The sequence below is a fragment of the Schistocerca americana genome, chromosome 11, assembly GCF_021461395.2.
Source record: "Schistocerca americana isolate TAMUIC-IGC-003095 chromosome 11, iqSchAmer2.1, whole genome shotgun sequence".
In the NCBI taxonomy this organism is placed as follows: domain Eukaryota; kingdom Metazoa; phylum Arthropoda; class Insecta; order Orthoptera; family Acrididae; genus Schistocerca; species Schistocerca americana.
Genome location: NC_060129.1, coordinates 161,455,385 through 161,472,273, shown reverse-complemented (window position 1 = coordinate 161,472,273; position 16,889 = coordinate 161,455,385).

The window sequence follows — 16,889 nt, the reverse complement described above, 5'->3', positions numbered from 1 at the left end:
CGCGCCGCGCCGCGCCGCGCCGCCTGGCCCAGTGAGCGTAGTTTGCTTTGATATAGGACCGTGTGGCGACGTAAAAAAATACTAGTTTCCACAGTAGAATGAAAGGAGAGTATCGGAAAGTGGTTAATTTGTAATTACATGTGACGAAGAAGTAGCTTTTGCGTGAGTTTGTGTAATCGGTTTTTCTTTTCGGTTTGCATTTGCGTCTTTGAGTGCGTTTTTGCCTGGGACAGTAAGATGGTATCGAGCTGAAATTGATATCACGTACTGAGGTCAGTAGTCGCTTGGCGGTGTCAGAGTTTGAAAATTGTAAGTGAAGGCATCGAGGAGTTACGGACGTTTATGCAGCATGATTTGAAACACGAAGAGCAGAGACGCGCCGCGCCGCGCCGCCTGGCCCAGTGAGCGTAGTTTGCTTTGATATAGGACCGTGTGGCGACGTAAAAAAATACTAGTTTCCACAGTAGAATGAAAGGAGAGTATCGGAAAGTGGTTAATTTGTAATTACATGTGACGAAGAAGTAGCTTTTGCGTGAGTTTGTGTAATCGGTTTTTCTTTTCGGTTTGCATTTGCGTCTTTGAGTGCGTTTTTGCCTGGGACAGTAAGATGGTATCGAGCTGAAATTGATATCACGTACTGAGGTCAGTAGTCGCTTGGCGGTGTCAGAGTTTGAAAATTGTAAGTGAAGGCATCGAGGAGTTACGGACGTTTATGCAGCATGATTTGAAACACGAAGAGCAGAGACGCGCCGCGCCGCGCCGCGCCGCCTGGCCCAGTGAGCGTAGTTTGCTTTGATATAGGACCGTGTGGCGACGTAAAAAAATACTAGTTTCCACAGTAGAATGAAAGGAGAGTATCGGAAAGTGGTTAATTTGTAATTACATGTGACGAAGAAGTAGCTTTTGCGTGAGTTTGTGTAATCGGTTTTTCTTTTCGGTTTGCATTTGCGTCTTTGAGTGCGTTTTTGCCTGGGACAGTAAGATGGTATCGAGCTGAAATTGATATCACGTACTGAGGTCAGTAGTCGCTTGGCGGTGTCAGAGTTTGAAAATTGTAAGTGAAGGCATCGAGGAGTTACGGACGTTTATGCAGCATGATTTGAAACACGAAGAGCAGAGACGCGCCGCGCCGCGCCGCCTGGCCCAGTGAGCGTAGTTTGCTTTGATATAGGACCGTGTGGCGACGTAAAAAAATACTAGTTTCCACAGTAGAATGAAAGGAGAGTATCGGAAAGTGGTTAATTTGTAATTACATGTGACGAAGAAGTAGCTTTTGCGTGAGTTTGTGTAATCGGTTTTTCTTTTCGGTTTGCATTTGCGTCTTTGAGTGCGTTTTTGCCTGGGACAGTAAGATGGTATCGAGCTGAAATTGATATCACGTACTGAGGTCAGTAGTCGCTTGGCGGTGTCAGAGTTTGAAAATTGTAAGTGAAGGCATCGAGGAGTTACGGACGTTTATGCAGCATGATTTGAAACACGAAGAGCAGAGACGCGCCGCGCCGCGCCGCGCCGCCTGGCCCAGTGAGCGTAGTTTGCTTTGATATAGGACCGTGTGGCGACGTAAAAAAATACTAGTTTCCACAGTAGAATGAAAGGAGAGTATCGGAAAGTGGTTAATTTGTAATTACATGTGACGAAGAAGTAGCTTTTGCGTGAGTTTGTGTAATCGGTTTTTCTTTTCGGTTTGCATTTGCGTCTTTGAGTGCGTTTTTGCCTGGGACAGTAAGATGGTATCGAGCTGAAATTGATATCACGTACTGAGGTCAGTAGTCGCTTGGCGGTGTCAGAGTTTGAAAATTGTAAGTGAAGGCATCGAGGAGTTACGGACGTTTATGCAGCATGATTTGAAACACGAAGAGCAGAGACGCGCCGCGCCGCGCCGCGCCGCCTGGCCCAGTGAGCGTAGTTTGCTTTGATATAGGACCGTGTGGCGACGTAAAAAAATACTAGTTTCCACAGTAGAATGAAAGGAGAGTATCGGAAAGTGGTTAATTTGTAATTACATGTGACGAAGAAGTAGCTTTTGCGTGAGTTTGTGTAATCGGTTTTTCTTTTCGGTTTGCATTTGCGTCTTTGAGTGCGTTTTTGCCTGGGACAGTAAGATGGTATCGAGCTGAAATTGATATCACGTACTGAGGTCAGTAGTCGCTTGGCGGTGTCAGAGTTTGAAAATTGTAAGTGAAGGCATCGAGGAGTTACGGACGTTTATGCAGCATGATTTGAAACACGAAGAGCAGAGATGCGCCGCGCCGCGCCGCGCCGCCTGGCCCAGTGAGCGTAGTTTGCTTTGATATAGGACCGTGTGGCGACGTAAAAAAATACTAGTTTCCACAGTAGAATGAAAGGAGAGTATCGGAAAGTGGTTAATTTGTAATTACATGTGACGAAGAAGTAGCTTTTGCGTGAGTTTGTGTAATCGGTTTTTCTTTTCGGTTTGCATTTGCGTCTTTGAGTGCGTTTTTGCCTGGGACAGTAAGATGGTATCGAGCTGAAATTGATATCACGTACTGAGGTCAGTAGTCGCTTGGCGGTGTCAGAGTTTGAAAATTGTAAGTGAAGGCATCGAGGAGTTACGGACGTTTATGCAGCATGATTTGAAACACGAAGAGCAGAGATGCGCCGCGCCGCGCCGCGCCGCCTGGCCCAGTGAGCGTAGTTTGCTTTGATATAGGACCGTGTGGCGACGTAAAAAAATACTAGTTTCCACAGTAGAATGAAAGGAGAGTATCGGAAAGTGGTTAATTTGTAATTACATGTGACGAAGAAGTAGCTTTTGCGTGAGTTTGTGTAATCGGTTTTTCTTTTCGGTTTGCATTTCCGTCTTTGAGTGCATTTTTGCCTGGGACAGTAAGATGGTATCGAGCTGAAATTGATATCACGTACTGAGGTCAGTAGTCGCTTGGCGGTGTCAGAGTTTGAAAATTGTAAGTGAAGGCATCGAGGAGTTACGGACGTTTATGCAGCATGATTTGAAACACGAAGAGCAGAGACGCGCCGCGCCGCGCCGCGCCGCCTGGCCCAGTGAGCGTAGTTTGCTTTGATATAGGACCGTGTGGCGACGTAAAAAAATACTAGTTTCCACAGTAGAATGAAAGGAGAGTATCGGAAAGTGGTTAATTTGTAATTACATGTGACGAAGAAGTAGCTTTTGCGTGAGTTTGTGTAATCGGTTTTTCTTTTCGGTTTGCATTTGCGTCTTTGAGTGCGTTTTTGCCTGGGACAGTAAGATGGTATCGAGCTGAAATTGATATCACGTACTGAGGTCAGTAGTCGCTTGGCGGTGTCAGAGTTTGAAAATTGTAAGTGAAGGCATCGAGGAGTTACGGACGTTTATGCAGCATGATTTGAAACACGAAGAGCAGAGACGCGCCGCGCCGCGCCGCCTGGCCCAGTGAGCGTAGTTTGCTTTGATATAGGACCGTGTGGCGACGTAAAAAAATACTAGTTTCCACAGTAGAATGAAAGGAGAGTATCGGAAAGTGGTTAATTTGTAATTACATGTGACGAAGAAGTAGCTTTTGCGTGAGTTTGTGTAATCGGTTTTTCTTTTCGGTTTGCATTTGCGTCTTTGAGTGCGTTTTTGCCTGGGACAGTAAGATGGTATCGAGCTGAAATTGATATCACGTACTGAGGTCAGTAGTCGCTTGGCGGTGTCAGAGTTTGAAAATTGTAAGTGAAGGCATCGAGGAGTTACGGACGTTTATGCAGCATGATTTGAAACACGAAGAGCAGAGACGCGCCGCGCCGCGCCGCGCCGCCTGGCCCAGTGAGCGTAGTTTGCTTTGATATAGGACCGTGTGGCGACGTAAAAAAATACTAGTTTCCACAGTAGAACGAAAGGAGAGTATCGGAAAGTGGTTAATTTGTAATTACATGTGACGAAGAAGTAGCTTTTGCGTGAGTTTGTGTAATCGGTTTTTCTTTTCGGTTTGCATTTGCGTCTTTGAGTGCGTTTTTGCCTGGGACAGTAAGATGGTATCGAGCTGAAATTGATATCACGTACTGAGGTCAGTAGTCGCTTGGCGGTGTCAGAGTTTGAAAATTGTAAGTGAAGGCATCGAGGAGTTACGGACGTTTATGCAGCATGATTTGAAACACGAAGAGCAGAGACGCGCCGCGCCGCGCCGCCTGGCCCAGTGAGCGTAGTTTGCTTTGATATAGGACCGTGTGGCGACGTAAAAAAATACTAGTTTCCACAGTAGAATGAAAGGAGAGTATCGGAAAGTGGTTAATTTGTAATTACATGTGACGAAGAAGTAGCTTTTGCGTGAGTTTGTGTAATCGGTTTTTCTTTTCGGTTTGCATTTGCGTCTTTGAGTGCGTTTTTGCCTGGGACAGTAAGATGGTATCGAGCTGAAATTGATATCACGTACTGAGGTCAGTAGTCGCTTGGCGGTGTCAGAGTTTGAAAATTGTAAGTGAAGGCATCGAGGAGTTACGGACGTTTATGCAGCATGATTTGAAACACGAAGAGCAGAGATGCGCCGCGCCGCGCCGCGCCGCCTGGCCCAGTGAGCGTAGTTTGCTTTGATATAGGACCGTGTGGCGACGTAAAAAAATACTAGTTTCCACAGTAGAACGAAAGGAGAGTATCGGAAAGTGGTTAATTTGTAATTACATGTGACGAAGAAGTAGCTTTTGCGTGAGTTTGTGTAATCGGTTTTTCTTTTCGGTTTGCATTTGCGTCTTTGAGTGCGTTTTTGCCTGGGACAGTAAGATGGTATCGAGCTGAAATTGATATCACGTACTGAGGTCAGTAGTCGCTTGGCGGTGTCAGAGTTTGAAAATTGTAAGTGAAGGCATCGAGGAGTTACGGACGTTTATGCAGCATGATTTGAAACACGAAGAGCAGAGACGCGCCGCGCCGCGCCGCGCCGCCTGGCCCAGTGAGCGTAGTTTGCTTTGATATAGGACCGTGTGGCGACGTAAAAAAATACTAGTTTCCACAGTAGAATGAAAGGAGAGTATCGGAAAGTGGTTAATTTGTAATTACATGTGACGAAGAAGTAGCTTTTGCGTGAGTTTGTGTAATCGGTTTTTCTTTTCGGTTTGCATTTGCGTCTTTGAGTGCGTTTTTGCCTGGGACAGTAAGATGGTATCGAGCTGAAATTGATATCACGTACTGAGGTCAGTAGTCGCTTGGCGGTGTCAGAGTTTGAAAATTGTAAGTGAAGGCATCGAGGAGTTACGGACGTTTATGCAGCATGATTTGAAACACGAAGAGCAGAGACGCGCCGCGCCGCGCCGCGCCGCCTGGCCCAGTGAGCGTAGTTTGCTTTGATATAGGACCGTGTGGCGACGTAAAAAAATACTAGTTTCCACAGTAGAATGAAAGGAGAGTATCGGAAAGTGGTTAATTTGTAATTACATGTGACGAAGAAGTAGCTTTTGCGTGAGTTTGTGTAATCGGTTTTTCTTTTCGGTTTGCATTTGCGTCTTTGAGTGCGTTTTTGCCTGGGACAGTAAGATGGTATCGAGCTGAAATTGATATCACGTACTGAGGTCAGTAGTCGCTTGGCGGTGTCAGAGTTTGAAAATTGTAAGTGAAGGCATCGAGGAGTTACGGACGTTTATGCAGCATGATTTGAAACACGAAGAGCAGAGACGCGCCGCGCCGCGCCGCCTGGCCCAGTGAGCGTAGTTTGCTTTGATATAGGACCGTGTGGCGACGTAAAAAAATACTAGTTTCCACAGTAGAATGAAAGGAGAGTATCGGAAAGTGGTTAATTTGTAATTACATGTGACGAAGAAGTAGCTTTTGCGTGAGTTTGTGTAATCGGTTTTTCTTTTCGGTTTGCATTTGCGTCTTTGAGTGCGTTTTTGCCTGGGACAGTAAGATGGTATCGAGCTGAAATTGATATCACGTACTGAGGTCAGTAGTCGCTTGGCGGTGTCAGAGTTTGAAAATTGTAAGTGAAGGCATCGAGGAGTTACGGACGTTTATGCAGCATGATTTGAAACACGAAGAGCAGAGACGCGCCGCGCCGCGCCGCGCCGCCTGGCCCAGTGAGCGTAGTTTGCTTTGATATAGGACCGTGTGGCGACGTAAAAAAATACTAGTTTCCACAGTAGAATGAAAGGAGAGTATCGGAAAGTGGTTAATTTGTAATTACATGTGACGAAGAAGTAGCTTTTGCGTGAGTTTGTGTAATCGGTTTTTCTTTTCGGTTTGCATTTGCGTCTTTGAGTGCGTTTTTGCCTGGGACAGTAAGATGGTATCGAGCTGAAATTGATATCACGTACTGAGGTCAGTAGTCGCTTGGCGGTGTCAGAGTTTGAAAATTGTAAGTGAAGGCATCGAGGAGTTACGGACGTTTATGCAGCATGATTTGAAACACGAAGAGCAGAGACGCGCCGCGCCGCGCCGCCTGGCCCAGTGAGCGTAGTTTGCTTTGATATAGGACCGTGTGGCGACGTAAAAAAATACTAGTTTCCACAGTAGAATGAAAGGAGAGTATCGGAAAGTGGTTAATTTGTAATTACATGTGACGAAGAAGTAGCTTTTGCGTGAGTTTGTGTAATCGGTTTTTCTTTTCGGTTTGCATTTGCGTCTTTGAGTGCGTTTTTGCCTGGGACAGTAAGATGGTATCGAGCTGAAATTGATATCACGTACTGAGGTCAGTAGTCGCTTGGCGGTGTCAGAGTTTGAAAATTGTAAGTGAAGGCATCGAGGAGTTACGGACGTTTATGCAGCATGATTTGAAACACGAAGAGCAGAGACGCGCCGCGCCGCGCCGCGCCGCCTGGCCCAGTGAGCGTAGTTTGCTTTGATATAGGACCGTGTGGCGACGTAAAAAAATACTAGTTTCCACAGTAGAATGAAAGGAGAGTATCGGAAAGTGGTTAATTTGTAATTACATGTGACGAAGAAGTAGCTTTTGCGTGAGTTTGTGTAATCGGTTTTTCTTTTCGGTTTGCATTTGCGTCTTTGAGTGCGTTTTTGCCTGGGACAGTAAGATGGTATCGAGCTGAAATTGATATCACGTACTGAGGTCAGTAGTCGCTTGGCGGTGTCAGAGTTTGAAAATTGTAAGTGAAGGCATCGAGGAGTTACGGACGTTTATGCAGCATGATTTGAAACACGAAGAGCAGAGACGCGCCGCGCCGCGCCGCGCCGCCTGGCCCAGTGAGCGTAGTTTGCTTTGATATAGGACCGTGTGGCGACGTAAAAAAATACTAGTTTCCACAGTAGAATGAAAGGAGAGTATCGGAAAGTGGTTAATTTGTAATTACATGTGACGAAGAAGTAGCTTTTGCGTGAGTTTGTGTAATCGGTTTTTCTTTTCGGTTTGCATTTGCGTCTTTGAGTGCGTTTTTGCCTGGGACAGTAAGATGGTATCGAGCTGAAATTGATATCACGTACTGAGGTCAGTAGTCGCTTGGCGGTGTCAGAGTTTGAAAATTGTAAGTGAAGGCATCGAGGAGTTACGGACGTTTATGCAGCATGATTTGAAACACGAAGAGCAGAGACGCGCCGCGCCGCGCCGCCTGGCCCAGTGAGCGTAGTTTGCTTTGATATAGGACCGTGTGGCGACGTAAAAAAATACTAGTTTCCACAGTAGAATGAAAGGAGAGTATCGGAAAGTGGTTAATTTGTAATTACATGTGACGAAGAAGTAGCTTTTGCGTGAGTTTGTGTAATCGGTTTTTCTTTTCGGTTTGCATTTGCGTCTTTGAGTGCGTTTTTGCCTGGGACAGTAAGATGGTATCGAGCTGAAATTGATATCACGTACTGAGGTCAGTAGTCGCTTGGCGGTGTCAGAGTTTGAAAATTGTAAGTGAAGGCATCGAGGAGTTACGGACGTTTATGCAGCATGATTTGAAACACGAAGAGCAGAGACGCGCCGCGCCGCGCCGCCTGGCCCAGTGAGCGTAGTTTGCTTTGATATAGGACCGTGTGGCGACGTAAAAAAATACTAGTTTCCACAGTAGAATGAAAGGAGAGTATCGGAAAGTGGTTAATTTGTAATTACATGTGACGAAGAAGTAGCTTTTGCGTGAGTTTGTGTAATCGGTTTTTCTTTTCGGTTTGCATTTGCGTCTTTGAGTGCGTTTTTGCCTGGGACAGTAAGATGGTATCGAGCTGAAATTGATATCACGTACTGAGGTCAGTAGTCGCTTGGCGGTGTCAGAGTTTGAAAATTGTAAGTGAAGGCATCGAGGAGTTACGGACGTTTATGCAGCATGATTTGAAACACGAAGAGCAGAGACGCGCCGCGCCGCGCCGCCTGGCCCAGTGAGCGTAGTTTGCTTTGATATAGGACCGTGTGGCGACGTAAAAAAATACTAGTTTCCACAGTAGAATGAAAGGAGAGTATCGGAAAGTGGTTAATTTGTAATTACATGTGACGAAGAAGTAGCTTTTGCGTGAGTTTGTGTAATCGGTTTTTCTTTTCGGTTTGCATTTGCGTCTTTGAGTGCGTTTTTGCCTGGGACAGTAAGATGGTATCGAGCTGAAATTGATATCACGTACTGAGGTCAGTAGTCGCTTGGCGGTGTCAGAGTTTGAAAATTGTAAGTGAAGGCATCGAGGAGTTACGGACGTTTATGCAGCATGATTTGAAACACGAAGAGCAGAGACGCGCCGCGCCGCGCCGCCTGGCCCAGTGAGCGTAGTTTGCTTTGATATAGGACCGTGTGGCGACGTAAAAAAATACTAGTTTCCACAGTAGAATGAAAGGAGAGTATCGGAAAGTGGTTAATTTGTAATTACATGTGACGAAGAAGTAGCTTTTGCGTGAGTTTGTGTAATCGGTTTTTCTTTTCGGTTTGCATTTGCGTCTTTGAGTGCGTTTTTGCCTGGGACAGTAAGATGGTATCGAGCTGAAATTGATATCACGTACTGAGGTCAGTAGTCGCTTGGCGGTGTCAGAGTTTGAAAATTGTAAGTGAAGGCATCGAGGAGTTACGGACGTTTATGCAGCATGATTTGAAACACGAAGAGCAGAGACGCGCCGCGCCGCGCCGCCTGGCCCAGTGAGCGTAGTTTGCTTTGATATAGGACCGTGTGGCGACGTAAAAAAATACTAGTTTCCACAGTAGAATGAAAGGAGAGTATCGGAAAGTGGTTAATTTGTAATTACATGTGACGAAGAAGTAGCTTTTGCGTGAGTTTGTGTAATCGGTTTTTCTTTTCGGTTTGCATTTGCGTCTTTGAGTGCGTTTTTGCCTGGGACAGTAAGATGGTATCGAGCTGAAATTGATATCACGTACTGAGGTCAGTAGTCGCTTGGCGGTGTCAGAGTTTGAAAATTGTAAGTGAAGGCATCGAGGAGTTACGGACGTTTATGCAGCATGATTTGAAACACGAAGAGCAGAGACGCGCCGCGCCGCGCCGCGCCGCCTGGCCCAGTGAGCGTAGTTTGCTTTGATATAGGACCGTGTGGCGACGTAAAAAAATACTAGTTTCCACAGTAGAATGAAAGGAGAGTATCGGAAAGTGGTTAATTTGTAATTACATGTGACGAAGAAGTAGCTTTTGCGTGAGTTTGTGTAATCGGTTTTTCTTTTCGGTTTGCATTTGCGTCTTTGAGTGCGTTTTTGCCTGGGACAGTAAGATGGTATCGAGCTGAAATTGATATCACGTACTGAGGTCAGTAGTCGCTTGGCGGTGTCAGAGTTTGAAAATTGTAAGTGAAGGCATCGAGGAGTTACGGACGTTTATGCAGCATGATTTGAAACACGAAGAGCAGAGACGCGCCGCGCCGCGCCGCGCCGCCTGGCCCAGTGAGCGTAGTTTGCTTTGATATAGGACCGTGTGGCGACGTAAAAAAATACTAGTTTCCACAGTAGAATGAAAGGAGAGTATCGGAAAGTGGTTAATTTGTAATTACATGTGACGAAGAAGTAGCTTTTGCGTGAGTTTGTGTAATCGGTTTTTCTTTTCGGTTTGCATTTGCGTCTTTGAGTGCGTTTTTGCCTGGGACAGTAAGATGGTATCGAGCTGAAATTGATATCACGTACTGAGGTCAGTAGTCGCTTGGCGGTGTCAGAGTTTGAAAATTGTAAGTGAAGGCATCGAGGAGTTACGGACGTTTATGCAGCATGATTTGAAACACGAAGAGCAGAGACGCGCCGCGCCGCGCCGCGCCGCCTGGCCCAGTGAGCGTAGTTTGCTTTGATATAGGACCGTGTGGCGACGTAAAAAAATACTAGTTTCCACAGTAGAATGAAAGGAGAGTATCGGAAAGTGGTTAATTTGTAATTACATGTGACGAAGAAGTAGCTTTTGCGTGAGTTTGTGTAATCGGTTTTTCTTTTCGGTTTGCATTTGCGTCTTTGAGTGCGTTTTTGCCTGGGACAGTAAGATGGTATCGAGCTGAAATTGATATCACGTACTGAGGTCAGTAGTCGCTTGGCGGTGTCAGAGTTTGAAAATTGTAAGTGAAGGCATCGAGGAGTTACGGACGTTTATGCAGCATGATTTGAAACACGAAGAGCAGAGACGCGCCGCGCCGCGCCGCGCCGCCTGGCCCAGTGAGCGTAGTTTGCTTTGATATAGGACCGTGTGGCGACGTAAAAAAATACTAGTTTCCACAGTAGAATGAAAGGAGAGTATCGGAAAGTGGTTAATTTGTAATTACATGTGACGAAGAAGTAGCTTTTGCGTGAGTTTGTGTAATCGGTTTTTCTTTTCGGTTTGCATTTGCGTCTTTGAGTGCGTTTTTGCCTGGGACAGTAAGATGGTATCGAGCTGAAATTGATATCACGTACTGAGGTCAGTAGTCGCTTGGCGGTGTCAGAGTTTGAAAATTGTAAGTGAAGGCATCGAGGAGTTACGGACGTTTATGCAGCATGATTTGAAACACGAAGAGCAGAGACGCGCCGCGCCGCGCCGCGCCGCCTGGCCCAGTGAGCGTAGTTTGCTTTGATATAGGACCGTGTGGCGACGTAAAAAAATACTAGTTTCCACAGTAGAATGAAAGGAGAGTATCGGAAAGTGGTTAATTTGTAATTACATGTGACGAAGAAGTAGCTTTTGCGTGAGTTTGTGTAATCGGTTTTTCTTTTCGGTTTGCATTTGCGTCTTTGAGTGCGTTTTTGCCTGGGACAGTAAGATGGTATCGAGCTGAAATTGATATCACGTACTGAGGTCAGTAGTCGCTTGGCGGTGTCAGAGTTTGAAAATTGTAAGTGAAGGCATCGAGGAGTTACGGACGTTTATGCAGCATGATTTGAAACACGAAGAGCAGAGACGCGCCGCGCCGCGCCGCCTGGCCCAGTGAGCGTAGTTTGCTTTGATATAGGACCGTGTGGCGACGTAAAAAAATACTAGTTTCCACAGTAGAATGAAAGGAGAGTATCGGAAAGTGGTTAATTTGTAATTACATGTGACGAAGAAGTAGCTTTTGCGTGAGTTTGTGTAATCGGTTTTTCTTTTCGGTTTGCATTTGCGTCTTTGAGTGCGTTTTTGCCTGGGACAGTAAGATGGTATCGAGCTGAAATTGATATCACGTACTGAGGTCAGTAGTCGCTTGGCGGTGTCAGAGTTTGAAAATTGTAAGTGAAGGCATCGAGGAGTTACGGACGTTTATGCAGCATGATTTGAAACACGAAGAGCAGAGACGCGCCGCGCCGCGCCGCCTGGCCCAGTGAGCGTAGTTTGCTTTGATATAGGACCGTGTGGCGACGTAAAAAAATACTAGTTTCCACAGTAGAATGAAAGGAGAGTATCGGAAAGTGGTTAATTTGTAATTACATGTGACGAAGAAGTAGCTTTTGCGTGAGTTTGTGTAATCGGTTTTTCTTTTCGGTTTGCATTTGCGTCTTTGAGTGCGTTTTTGCCTGGGACAGTAAGATGGTATCGAGCTGAAATTGATATCACGTACTGAGGTCAGTAGTCGCTTGGCGGTGTCAGAGTTTGAAAATTGTAAGTGAAGGCATCGAGGAGTTACGGACGTTTATGCAGCATGATTTGAAACACGAAGAGCAGAGACGCGCCGCGCCGCGCCGCCTGGCCCAGTGAGCGTAGTTTGCTTTGATATAGGACCGTGTGGCGACGTAAAAAAATACTAGTTTCCACAGTAGAATGAAAGGAGAGTATCGGAAAGTGGTTAATTTGTAATTACATGTGACGAAGAAGTAGCTTTTGCGTGAGTTTGTGTAATCGGTTTTTCTTTTCGGTTTGCATTTGCGTCTTTGAGTGCGTTTTTGCCTGGGACAGTAAGATGGTATCGAGCTGAAATTGATATCACGTACTGAGGTCAGTAGTCGCTTGGCGGTGTCAGAGTTTGAAAATTGTAAGTGAAGGCATCGAGGAGTTACGGACGTTTATGCAGCATGATTTGAAACACGAAGAGCAGAGACGCGCCGCGCCGCGCCGCCTGGCCCAGTGAGCGTAGTTTGCTTTGATATAGGACCGTGTGGCGACGTAAAAAAATACTAGTTTCCACAGTAGAATGAAAGGAGAGTATCGGAAAGTGGTTAATTTGTAATTACATGTGACGAAGAAGTAGCTTTTGCGTGAGTTTGTGTAATCGGTTTTTCTTTTCGGTTTGCATTTGCGTCTTTGAGTGCGTTTTTGCCTGGGACAGTAAGATGGTATCGAGCTGAAATTGATATCACGTACTGAGGTCAGTAGTCGCTTGGCGGTGTCAGAGTTTGAAAATTGTAAGTGAAGGCATCGAGGAGTTACGGACGTTTATGCAGCATGATTTGAAACACGAAGAGCAGAGACGCGCCGCGCCGCGCCGCGCCGCCTGGCCCAGTGAGCGTAGTTTGCTTTGATATAGGACCGTGTGGCGACGTAAAAAAATACTAGTTTCCACAGTAGAATGAAAGGAGAGTATCGGAAAGTGGTTAATTTGTAATTACATGTGACGAAGAAGTAGCTTTTGCGTGAGTTTGTGTAATCGGTTTTTCTTTTCGGTTTGCATTTGCGTCTTTGAGTGCGTTTTTGCCTGGGACAGTAAGATGGTATCGAGCTGAAATTGATATCACGTACTGAGGTCAGTAGTCGCTTGGCGGTGTCAGAGTTTGAAAATTGTAAGTGAAGGCATCGAGGAGTTACGGACGTTTATGCAGCATGATTTGAAACACGAAGAGCAGAGACGCGCCGCGCCGCGCCGCGCCGCCTGGCCCAGTGAGCGTAGTTTGCTTTGATATAGGACCGTGTGGCGACGTAAAAAAATACTAGTTTCCACAGTAGAATGAAAGGAGAGTATCGGAAAGTGGTTAATTTGTAATTACATGTGACGAAGAAGTAGCTTTTGCGTGAGTTTGTGTAATCGGTTTTTCTTTTCGGTTTGCATTTGCGTCTTTGAGTGCGTTTTTGCCTGGGACAGTAAGATGGTATCGAGCTGAAATTGATATCACGTACTGAGGTCAGTAGTCGCTTGGCGGTGTCAGAGTTTGAAAATTGTAAGTGAAGGCATCGAGGAGTTACGGACGTTTATGCAGCATGATTTGAAACACGAAGAGCAGAGACGCGCCGCGCCGCGCCGCCTGGCCCAGTGAGCGTAGTTTGCTTTGATATAGGACCGTGTGGCGACGTAAAAAAATACTAGTTTCCACAGTAGAATGAAAGGAGAGTATCGGAAAGTGGTTAATTTGTAATTACATGTGACGAAGAAGTAGCTTTTGCGTGAGTTTGTGTAATCGGTTTTTCTTTTCGGTTTGCATTTGCGTCTTTGAGTGCGTTTTTGCCTGGGACAGTAAGATGGTATCGAGCTGAAATTGATATCACGTACTGAGGTCAGTAGTCGCTTGGCGGTGTCAGAGTTTGAAAATTGTAAGTGAAGGCATCGAGGAGTTACGGACGTTTATGCAGCATGATTTGAAACACGAAGAGCAGAGACGCGCCGCGCCGCGCCGCGCCGCCTGGCCCAGTGAGCGTAGTTTGCTTTGATATAGGACCGTGTGGCGACGTAAAAAAATACTAGTTTCCACAGTAGAATGAAAGGAGAGTATCGGAAAGTGGTTAATTTGTAATTACATGTGACGAAGAAGTAGCTTTTGCGTGAGTTTGTGTAATCGGTTTTTCTTTTCGGTTTGCATTTGCGTCTTTGAGTGCGTTTTTGCCTGGGACAGTAAGATGGTATCGAGCTGAAATTGATATCACGTACTGAGGTCAGTAGTCGCTTGGCGGTGTCAGAGTTTGAAAATTGTAAGTGAAGGCATCGAGGAGTTACGGACGTTTATGCAGCATGATTTGAAACACGAAGAGCAGAGACGCGCCGCGCCGCGCCGCCTGGCCCAGTGAGCGTAGTTTGCTTTGATATAGGACCGTGTGGCGACGTAAAAAAATACTAGTTTCCACAGTAGAATGAAAGGAGAGTATCGGAAAGTGGTTAATTTGTAATTACATGTGACGAAGAAGTAGCTTTTGCGTGAGTTTGTGTAATCGGTTTTTCTTTTCGGTTTGCATTTGCGTCTTTGAGTGCGTTTTTGCCTGGGACAGTAAGATGGTATCGAGCTGAAATTGATATCACGTACTGAGGTCAGTAGTCGCTTGGCGGTGTCAGAGTTTGAAAATTGTAAGTGAAGGCATCGAGGAGTTACGGACGTTTATGCAGCATGATTTGAAACACGAAGAGCAGAGACGCGCCGCGCCGCGCCGCGCCGCCTGGCCCAGTGAGCGTAGTTTGCTTTGATATAGGACCGTGTGGCGACGTAAAAAAATACTAGTTTCCACAGTAGAATGAAAGGAGAGTATCGGAAAGTGGTTAATTTGTAATTACATGTGACGAAGAAGTAGCTTTTGCGTGAGTTTGTGTAATCGGTTTTTCTTTTCGGTTTGCATTTGCGTCTTTGAGTGCGTTTTTGCCTGGGACAGTAAGATGGTATCGAGCTGAAATTGATATCACGTACTGAGGTCAGTAGTCGCTTGGCGGTGTCAGAGTTTGAAAATTGTAAGTGAAGGCATCGAGGAGTTACGGACGTTTATGCAGCATGATTTGAAACACGAAGAGCAGAGACGCGCCGCGCCGCGCCGCGCCGCCTGGCCCAGTGAGCGTAGTTTGCTTTGATATAGGACCGTGTGGCGACGTAAAAAAATACTAGTTTCCACAGTAGAATGAAAGGAGAGTATCGGAAAGTGGTTAATTTGTAATTACATGTGACGAAGAAGTAGCTTTTGCGTGAGTTTGTGTAATCGGTTTTTCTTTTCGGTTTGCATTTGCGTCTTTGAGTGCGTTTTTGCCTGGGACAGTAAGATGGTATCGAGCTGAAATTGATATCACGTACTGAGGTCAGTAGTCGCTTGGCGGTGTCAGAGTTTGAAAATTGTAAGTGAAGGCATCGAGGAGTTACGGACGTTTATGCAGCATGATTTGAAACACGAAGAGCAGAGACGCGCCGCGCCGCGCCGCCTGGCCCAGTGAGCGTAGTTTGCTTTGATATAGGACCGTGTGGCGACGTAAAAAAATACTAGTTTCCACAGTAGAATGAAAGGAGAGTATCGGAAAGTGGTTAATTTGTAATTACATGTGACGAAGAAGTAGCTTTTGCGTGAGTTTGTGTAATCGGTTTTTCTTTTCGGTTTGCATTTGCGTCTTTGAGTGCGTTTTTGCCTGGGACAGTAAGATGGTATCGAGCTGAAATTGATATCACGTACTGAGGTCAGTAGTCGCTTGGCGGTGTCAGAGTTTGAAAATTGTAAGTGAAGGCATCGAGGAGTTACGGACGTTTATGCAGCATGATTTGAAACACGAAGAGCAGAGACGCGCCGCACCGCGCCGCCTGGCCCAGTGAGCGTAGTTTGCTTTGATATAGGACCGTGTGGCGACGTAAAAAAATACTAGTTTCCACAGTAGAATGAAAGGAGAGTATCGGAAAGTGGTTAATTTGTAATTACATGTGACGAAGAAGTAGCTTTTGCGTGAGTTTGTGTAATCGGTTTTTCTTTTCGGTTTGCATTTGCGTCTTTGAGTGCGTTTTTGCCTGGGACAGTAAGATGGTATCGAGCTGAAATTGATATCACGTACTGAGGTCAGTAGTCGCTTGGCGGTGTCAGAGTTTGAAAATTGTAAGTGAAGGCATCGAGGAGTTACGGACGTTTATGCAGCATGATTTGAAACACGAAGAGCAGAGACGCGCCGCGCCGCGCCGCCTGGCCCAGTGAGCGTAGTTTGCTTTGATATAGGACCGTGTGGCGACGTAAAAAAATACTAGTTTCCACAGTAGAATGAAAGGAGAGTATCGGAAAGTGGTTAATTTGTAATTACATGTGACGAAGAAGTAGCTTTTGCGTGAGTTTGTGTAATCGGTTTTTCTTTTCGGTTTGCATTTGCGTCTTTGAGTGCGTTTTTGCCTGGGACAGTAAGATGGTATCGAGCTGAAATTGATATCACGTACTGAGGTCAGTAGTCGCTTGGCGGTGTCAGAGTTTGAAAATTGTAAGTGAAGGCATCGAGGAGTTACGGACGTTTATGCAGCATGATTTGAAACACGAAGAGCAGAGACGCGCCGCGCCGCGCCGCCTGGCCCAGTGAGCGTAGTTTGCTTTGATATAGGACCGTGTGGCGACGTAAAAAAATACTAGTTTCCACAGTAGAATGAAAGGAGAGTATCGGAAAGTGGTTAATTTGTAATTACATGTGACGAAGAAGTAGCTTTTGCGTGAGTTTGTGTAATCGGTTTTTCTTTTCGGTTTGCATTTGCGTCTTTGAGTGCGTTTTTGCCTGGGACAGTAAGATGGTATCGAGCTGAAATTGATATCACGTACTGAGGTCAGTAGTCGCTTGGCGGTGTCAGAGTTTGAAAATTGTAAGTGAAGGCATCGAGGAGTTACGGACGTTTATGCAGCATGATTTGAAACACGAAGAGCAGAGACGCGCCGCGCCGCGCCGCGCCGCCTGGCCCAGTGAGCGTAGTTTGCTTTGATATAGGACCGTGTGGCGACGTAAAAAAATACTAGTTTCCACAGTAGAATGAAAGGAGAGTATCGGAAA